This window comes from Ascaphus truei, chromosome 12 (assembly GCF_040206685.1).
Source record: "Ascaphus truei isolate aAscTru1 chromosome 12, aAscTru1.hap1, whole genome shotgun sequence".
NCBI classification, from domain to species: domain Eukaryota; kingdom Metazoa; phylum Chordata; class Amphibia; order Anura; family Ascaphidae; genus Ascaphus; species Ascaphus truei.
In genome coordinates, this window is record NC_134494.1 from 14573036 (window position 1) to 14582500 (window position 9465).

General features: G+C 37.1%; 1 protein-coding gene across 9 annotated transcripts in view; it reads left to right on the top strand.

The window, feature by feature from the left end:
• Positions 1-7501, top strand: part of LOC142463912 (endoplasmic reticulum-Golgi intermediate compartment protein 3-like) — a 102716-nt gene extending 95215 nt beyond the window's left edge. For 6 of the 9 annotated variants that reach the window (XR_012787535.1, XR_012787537.1, XR_012787528.1 and 3 more), the window contains 2 exons: positions 3932-4083; positions 6459-7501. The gene's annotated coding sequence lies outside the window, so the exon portion shown is untranslated. The remainder of the gene's footprint in view (positions 1-3931; positions 4084-6458) is intronic. The other 3 variants (XR_012787533.1, XR_012787534.1, XR_012787532.1) reach the window with 3 other exon arrangements.
• Positions 7502-9465: the final 1964 nt, after the last annotated feature.

Below are 9465 nucleotides of genomic sequence, written 5' to 3' on the forward strand. Positions count from 1 at the left end.
ATTATTAGTGACATGACATCACATTTCATGTATGTACCCTTAAAAATTCCATTATTCTAATATAGGGGTGAGAAAAACAATACAGACCGGCGCCTCAATGTCCAATTGGAAAAAAAGTGAGTCCAAAGATATGCTGCAATGTCCAGTAAAAGGTAATCCAGTTGTTAGACAGCAGGCTCCACAGCAGCAACCGTGGTATATCATGCAAGGGAGATAAAAGGAGAAATCATAGCGTGACACTGTATGAACAAAACACATAACACACAAACACAAACATACAACACTTACAACAAAGACAGATAGGCTGACTAATATACAGAGATTTTAATAAGACAATATTACTAAAAATAGTCAGTGAACTGACAGAGCAGGTCTAGGATCCGGTGTGTAAAACTGTGTTTTCACAAGGTGTGATATCACGTGCCAGTATATAAAGTGTGCATTGACTGTGCTAATTATCCCCTGAAGAAGTGCGCATGCGCACAAAACGCGTTGGGCCTTTGAGAGAATTATTTTGGCAGTGAACTTCACTACGAGCAGACCTTTACAGAAATCCCCAGTCTCAGACGGGAAGGGAGGCAAGTGCGGCAAGCGGCAAGCGGCTCCGCCTAGCGGGTGACGTCACAGACGTGAGATATCGCGAGAAGTGGCCTGCAGGGACGCACGGTCTGACGGTGATCAGAAGAGGCGCCGGCGGCCATTCATGAGCACCACGCGTCTTATACAGTATCAGCTTCCACCGGACAGAGCCCCTTATTTACCAAAGCCTGTTACATCTGAATTTCTGTAAGTAGGATTCCGGTTTTACACACCGGATCCTAGACCTGCTCTGTCAGTTCACTGACTATTTTTAGTAATATTGTCTTATTAAAATCTCTGTATATTAGTCAGCCTATCTGTCTTTGTTGTAAGTGTTGTATGTTTGTGTTTGTGTGTTATGTGTTTTGTTCATACAGTGTCACGCTATGATTTCTCCTTTTATCTCCCTTGCATGATATACCACGGTTGCTGCTGTGGAGCCTGCTGTCTAACAACTGGATTACCTTTTACTGGACATTGCAGCATATCTTTGGACTCACTTTTTTTCCAATTGGACATTGAGGCGCCGGTCTGTATTGTTTTTCTCTGTGCTTTTCACTAACTGTGTTTGGGTTAGTTTTTCCTGGCAGCCATACCACATTTAGTTTATTTATAGGTATTTTACATTGTTTTTTTATATATTGTCATTATATTGTATTTTTAGCGCTATATACACCATTTTTTCTTTTCAGTCTAATATAGGGGTGGTTGGAGAGAAGGGGATAAATGCTGCTAGTGTTTTGCTTAGAGGAGGTGATTAACCACGGATGCACATGAGTGATCATAACACTCCATACATGAATGCCTGCAATCACAGCAATGCGTTGTACATCTTGTATGTTGCAATGTATGTGATACTTAATGCTATCAATTAATGGTAAAGTTGTTTTTTACATTGTCACATGTGTATGTATAAGTCACACGTGTGTTGATGTGACCTACATGTAGCAATGGTCAAACTGTTAACACAAAGCAAAATATTCAAAAAATGTATTAGTAATTTTGCATAATTCATTTCACCCAATGACAATGTTTTTAATATAGTTGGAATGTCATACACGTCAGTTCATCATTATTATGATGATCATTTACAAGTATTCTCAACAGAATAACGTAAATCACGTGCACATTTGCATAGACACACATTTCAAGACCACTGTTTGTGTCTGTATCAATTTGTGTATGATGCATGTGTAACACCGTCAAATCATAACATCAGGTTTATAATGTTAGCTTATATCATCATACTCACTTTACTCTGTATGTGTGTAACGTTTACTAAACACAGTAAACTATAGTTAGTTTGCTAAATGAAATATACACATAAACTTTAATGTTGACAATATCAGTACCTAATTTTCCTAACATCATGCATTATAGTTCAATACTACATGTTGGCATAAAACTTTTTTGCCACACTCACAAACAATTGAAACAACATCCCCATGTAACATGAGAACTTATGCATAAAAGCTGCAGTTCATTCATTGTAATTGTTTTGTTTTTTACATTTATTTTTTAACTTCAATAGTTTCATGTGTACAATCTCTAATTAGCTAAAGAACTGTATAGCTGCAGGTCAATTCGTTTTCCATGTATTGATAGTTCGCAATTAGTTGACATATTAAAAGCTGGGATTTGTTTAGAATCTGCTTGACTGGCAGTGGAAGCTCATGAATATTCATGAGCATTCCTCCACTGACAAGTGCTAGAGGGAGGGTAGGGCTGACAAAGGGGTGTGGCAGAGCTTGTGACAGGACATGAAGGGGCAGTGCCTTAGCAAATGGCTGTTAAAATAGAAGACAACAGAATAGGTCTTTCAAACTAGTTTTTTTAACAACACAAAATGCTAACAGTAATTTTTCTTACTACAGAACTAAATTTGAAAAAAAAAAAACACTGACAGGATATTGACTGAACTGCTGCTTTAAATGGCTACTTGGTTTTACGTCTCCTTTACATACTTTCTACACTCCTATGTCCCATTATACAATGTAATAGACAAATGTGTTTGCAGAGTGGGAATGGTTGTTATATATGAAAGTGAGCATGGCATATAATGTTATTACCACAAAAAGTACACACATAAAAAATAGATTAAAAAAAATCTTTAGCAACATCATTATGTTAATTAAGTGGTTATGAAATATAGGCATAACCTGTTCACATTTAGTATTGTTTGTTAATATGCGCTACAAGCATTTTAAAAATTGTTGCATATGTAGTATATTAGTCGGTCGCTCCTCCTCACAATCATCTCATATAACGGTAGACTCTTCAGAAATGATACATTGTTCCCATTGATTCTTCCCCGACATCTCTGAAATACAGCAAACACATGATGGTCACAGATGGCACCTTTATATATGTGTAGCCGTGACAACGCGTTACACATCTCTATATGATTTTGTATATCCACGTGTAATTCACTTATATGTTAGAAGTGCAAGGTTACAAGTAAACATCATTATGTATCCTTTTGTTAATTGCGTTGCAGCCATAACTAGGGATTTGATATTTCCGGTGCCTGTATACATCACAATGTGCGCGCACATCTTAATTTGCGCACGCACTTCACGATTGGGTCGACTAAGTGTTAGCGCATGCGCTAAACAATGTGTACGCTGTGCGTTCAGTACATGTTGTTAGTAGCATTAAGCATATAATATTTATTTCAAATCCAATGAACGCTAAACCAAAATCGTTCGGAACACGTACTTCTATACACTTTTTAAACGGACATGTGTGGACGGAAACCACGGCAGATCAGCCAATGAGCGAATACAATACGTGTGACGTGATGTTAAGGCAACGTTAAGTGCATGCAAGCACTCCTCCCACTGAATTAACATTGGCCTACCGCACTTTGCACGCCCACAAACACAGACGCGCGCGCATGACACAGTGCAGTGACCGTAACAATAACAAACGGACACAGCCAATAGGATTTGACGCGCGCACGTCGGTTGGGGGCGGGGCTTACATCCATAATCCTTTAAAGGACGGCTTGGCACATGACAAGGGTCCCACGTCATATGTGGCCGACCCTCTTTTTTTTTTAAATGTAGCATGATAAACAAAGAGGTGTGTTACAGTTATGGTAACATGTTGCAATGAAATGTTGTAAGAGATAGGAAACTAGGTATATTTTCTCCGTTAGCAATGTGTAGTAAGGTTTCTGGTTGTAGTATATTGTAATAGGAAATAATGTGTTTGTGAACGCTACATGTAATGCTGTCTGCAATGTTACGCTGTATCCACGCATTTAGCGTAAAAATGGTGGATATTTAAAAGGTAAAACTTTTAACGGTGAGTCAACGCATAACGATTATTATATTTACCATTCTTGTAGAAATAACTGTTCGTTTGGCTGCAACTGTTCGCTCCAGAAAGACACTGCATTTTCATCCATGCTTGAGGCAACCGTTGAATCCTGTAGGAGACACATCTCCATGAGGCGCTCATAGGAATCGCCACAGCCTTCTTCAAACGGTATGTCCGGAGGTACGTACAGTTCTTGGTTTTGCCAATCAAATGTGTTTCCCAACCTTTTTGGTCAAAACCCATCATCATAGTTCAGTTCATCTTGCATCTGTGGTTCAGGAATGGAGGGTGCAGATATTGCAGCAGGTATCGATTCTGACGGAACAGTATTAGCGGATCCATAGCTATTGGTATTAGGAATAAATATGCTATTTAGCAGAATATATGTGCCATGTTCCATGGTAAGTTTAAATTGTGGTGCAATCTGCCAAAAACCATACCTTTCCTGTAGGTTATCTTGGACACGTTCAAATAACTTATTTGTTGTTAAAGTGAATCGTACAGATGATTTAAAATTTTCAGCGCGGCACGGGTCTTGGTAATATGGATATTTAGTTCTGATCAAGTCATAGATGACACCGACATTGGCTTTGTGCTGGGCACTTGCCATGATAGCCTCTGCTATCAGGACTTTATAAGGTTTTAGGGGATTGCTGTTCTCTGTAGTATGCTCTGCCATTTCTGGATGTCAAATGTGTGAAAAAGAAGGTGCCGTTTTCTGCAGCTGAATGTAAAACTAATTAAATGTTATCATTTGTGGCTTTAGTCAAGGCCAAAATAAAATTTCAATGTTGCACTCCTTATTTTGAGGTCCAATTTGAATGTGTCTAAATAATTGGCAAACATGTTTTGTAATAAGATAGGAAATGCAGTGAACTTGCCATTGATTTTCCCGTAATCTACATTCTCAAACCAAGTTTACGAATTTAATTAAAAAACAATGTGGGTGAGAAAATGTATTTTTCCCATACATAAAAAACTGCCTACACTGAAATAATGAGATATAAACACACCTGCTAATATTTTTCTCTGTCTTTTGTTCAAAATTTCCCAGTGTATCTTTCTGTCTGCTTAACTCTGTCTGTGTCAAACATATATCTGTGTATATATATATCTATATCTATCCAACTCTGAAATATCTATATATATATATATACATATATATATATATATATATATATATATATATATATATATATATATATATATGTGTGTGTGTGTGTGTGTTACTGTATTTAAGGCCTTCTATGTAAACAGGGATTGTTAGATTGTTCAGACTTATTTAAAGGTTTAAACATTACAGGGTAAGTATGTTTGAGAGCCTACTACAGTCAGCTGTGTCCAATTTGGAGTTAACATCAGACCAGGCCTTTTGTGAGTTTACAAGGGCTGTAGTGTTACAACATATAATATATCTATTTAATCCAGTTATAGACTGAACGTATTGATGGCAGTAAGTAGGCCTTCTTAGAAAACTATTTAAATGGTGATCAAGGTGAGTGAATTATGTGCTTCATAATATTAGGCCCATATTGGGAAAGGGTAAGATCATGTATATTTAACTAACATAATGTTTTTTTGATTGACAATACTGTCTTTTCAAAAGAAAACATCATATATATCTTTTGTACAAAAAACTATATACAAATGTAATATATATATATTTATATATAATTAGTTATACACTGTGTGTGTACATATATACATAGATACTACATATATATATTACTACACATTCACAGATATGTTATTGTAAGTAGTACACATACATGATGAAAGGAAAACATTAAGAAGCTTCAAGGAAGGTGTAGGTAAGTAATATTTTACAGTTAATCCTGCTCGACACGTAAATGAAAGATGTTAGCAGTTAATTAAAACTTTTTTTTACTTGCATGTGAATACTATTAACATGCAATGACTTCCTAAATTACCTACCAAACACACCTCAATAAAATGTTTTGTAGCTAAGTGAATGTCACCTTCTCTAAACATTGCAACTGTGTAATGTTAGACCATTACTGAACAGATGATTAATACATAAATATTAATTACATTATGCATTCATTCAGACTGTGATCATTTCCAAACCTTCACGTGTACAAGGACATACTTGAATGTTTGGAAACAACAGCTCTTGATCATACATACAATATTCATTAGATAATCTTAAGTCAACATCACAAGGCCAAATACAGATTTAATTAATTAGAAAATGTATTCTTTTTTTCCCTTTTGGGACCGAGTCACAGGCCTGCTTGTTGTCGGTGGTATTTTTTTTATCCGTTTGCCAACAACTTTAGGCAAAACACAGCCAGTTTGAGTGGCCTGTAGCACTTCACGGGCAGGGCTAGTGGGTAGTGACACTTCAGGGGCAGGGCTAGTGGGCAGTGAGACTTCACGGCCAGGGCTAGTGGGCAGTGGCAGTTCTGAACAAGTTGGTAGACAGTGCACAACTGATGCTTGCTCCGTTTGATGTTTTTGTATTTTAGTTTTTTTCCAAAAACTGGTTATTAGTAATTGCTTGTGCATTTTTCTTTTTGGTGCCTCCTTTGTAGGTGTCAGCTCCAGATTTACTACAGATGGCAGCGGTTGGATGTGGAGAGGAACATGCACAGAACTTGCAGCTACTGTACCAGTAACATCCCGTCCTGGGGAATGAATATCAGATGCATGGGGTGAAAAATTAGCAGCATGTAAAGATCCATCCTGTGATGGGGTGAAGCTGAATTGATGTGCTGTTGTAGTCATTCTCAAGTGATTAGCTTGGGTTAGCTGAACAACTACTGCTTTTAATGTCGTGTTTAATGTTTGTAATTTTTTAGGAACTTCAATGAAGACTCTGTGAAGGTGTGCCAATTGTGATATCGTTTCTTCCTGCAGTGATATAATCCTTTCGTGCACTGACATAATATCTGCATGGCGACGATTTTCTGCTAGAACAATTTTTTCTTCAGAAGCAGCTATTGCTGTGTATGTGTTACTTGCTGGAGGAATTGCCTGTGTCACTGTTTGAAAGGGAACCTCTTCATTTTCACTTAATAGCATTTCTGTGTCTTTGCCATCATTATGTTCTAAAAATAAAAGAACACATGATGAAATGGCATGCTAATGTCTGCTGTTTTACTATGTAATTATACACTGTGATAACAACTATCACCTAACATGTTTCCATACGTTTTATGACGTCACATTAAAATGTACCTTAACTTAAGAATTCTGTTTGGACTCGGTGTGAAATAAGAATGAATGAAAGGTTGTTGAAACCTCACAACTCCTACATGATACTGTACATCCCAAGCACAATACATGTTCTCTATAGAAACTTCTTTTTCAGTGACACTAAGTTATCCAATTTAATCCACATGTCTTCAACCATTAATTAACATGACAACATAACATATAGAAGTGAACATATTATATGTCCGCCACCTCATACACTTTCCTTCCAGGTGCGATGAGCTGCATGAGCCAGGTGAAGACACTTGCTCAGTCTCAGGTGACACATGTCCTCCAGGAGCAACTATATAGAACAATAACATAAGTTGTTAATTCACATGTGTACATAATGACCATTGAGTTAGTGTATGTTGAGTATGTAAGGCAAACTAACAGCATCACTTCCTGAACTTGAAAAATGTGAGTGGCAAACTGAACATTATTCGTTTTAATAACAATGTACATGCCAGTGTACTTTGGACTATTTAGATCACTAACATACAATGTTTATGCAGTAATGCGTTTTACCAATATTAATAATATTGGACATACACTGCATATGTTGTGCAGTAATATAAAAATCATTATGTACATCACTATCATGAGATCAACATTGACAATGTTTATCATTAAGTAGGTAATATTAGAAAAGTTTATGCTTTTATTACTGGATGTGTACTACAGTAATAGAAGCTGTTGCAAGGCTGAATGTTGCTGCCACTCAACAACACAACACTTGCATTGTGCCGCTCACAGATGCTACTGGTGTCATAATTTGGTGTTGATATAAGTTGAACTATATATCTGAGTTAACGAATGTGTAACGTACGTTTTGATACATAATGCTTTGGTGGGTGAATTTGTACATAGAGTTAACATTTCAAATGAGTGTGATTAACTTCTATTTAGCTTGTCAGGTTTAAAGAACTGTAGTCCCTCCCCCAAAAGGTGACATCACCGTGACCTTTCAATTAATTCAAGCAGCTGTCAGTGGTTCACGTGTATGCTGTGATGACATATTAATTGCAGCAGGTTTAACACAATGTTAGATGATCTAAATACTATTATGAAGTGAGCTAGCTATGAACACAATTACATAACATATGCAACGTGTGCCTCATTATGGTCTCTGTATGTGACATGAAGCAAAAAAGGACCTTTTAATAACCAAAAGCAAATGTGTTGGTGCAAGTGATGTTTGTTGGCAGTAGCAATATCTTTGATGCATGATTTGAAGAGGCAGTAATGTCGTGTTTCTAGGTGTCAAATAAATTAAATATACATTACTATTACATATGTGTGTACTGCAACACTACATATTAATGTTTGCTCATTAGCATGTGTTAGACATGTGTGCTACCCTGTTGTTCCCCATCTTCGGGCAGCATAAATTGCTTCCACTGCAGCAAAGGTTTGTGGGAGATGACATGCAAATGAGCACGCAGCGCCACGTGATATATTATTTACTGCTTTTAGTAGGACAACGAAATATAAATATATATTGATAGATATATATATAGAGAGAGAGACATATACATATATAGATGTAGGTATGCTTCTATTGGGAGGAAAGTATAAATAGCAGCGGAAAATTCGCTAATAACTGTAACCAACGACACGCCTAGTACAGTAACATTTCTCACCTGGTGGAAATTCAGATGAATAAATTCCGATGTCTCTGTCACCGGCCAAACCCTCCACGACGACGGGAAGTAATTTTTCCCGAAGCTGCTCCTCCAATGGAGTTAATATGAGACGTTGTGCTGGCGGCCCTCCTCCAGTACCACATGCATGCAAGCGTAGTTGTTGTATTTTCTTTTTTAATCTTGCCCTAATATCGTCAAATCTCTTGCGACAATTATTCTTGTCCCTGACACGATTCCCACACGCATTCACACCAAGTATTATTTAATTCCACTTCTCTTCTTTGCTTGCTGAACTGTCCGCCCTTGAAATACATACAACATATATGACGTTAATTCCTACTAATAAAACGAACAATTTCCTACACTGCTAGCTGTTCCAAGAGATACCAAACATGCTGGTTTAGGTGTAATATGTGAAGCACATGAGCATTCACTTGTAAACATAGACATGTAAGGAACTTTGCATAAATATTGTATGAAGTTTGCGCCAATTGAACGACTGAGTGTTCTTGTCGTTGTAATATGTGATTACAAAATAATGTAGATTGATAGATATTATGGACCCATAATTGCATATTAACACACCTCACATGACCTAAGATCACATGTATTTGAAGAATGAATGCAAAGGTAAACTCACCTACTAAATGGCCAAACAGAATGTCATAGTGCTCCAGAATCCTAGTGACAAGAGCTGTGT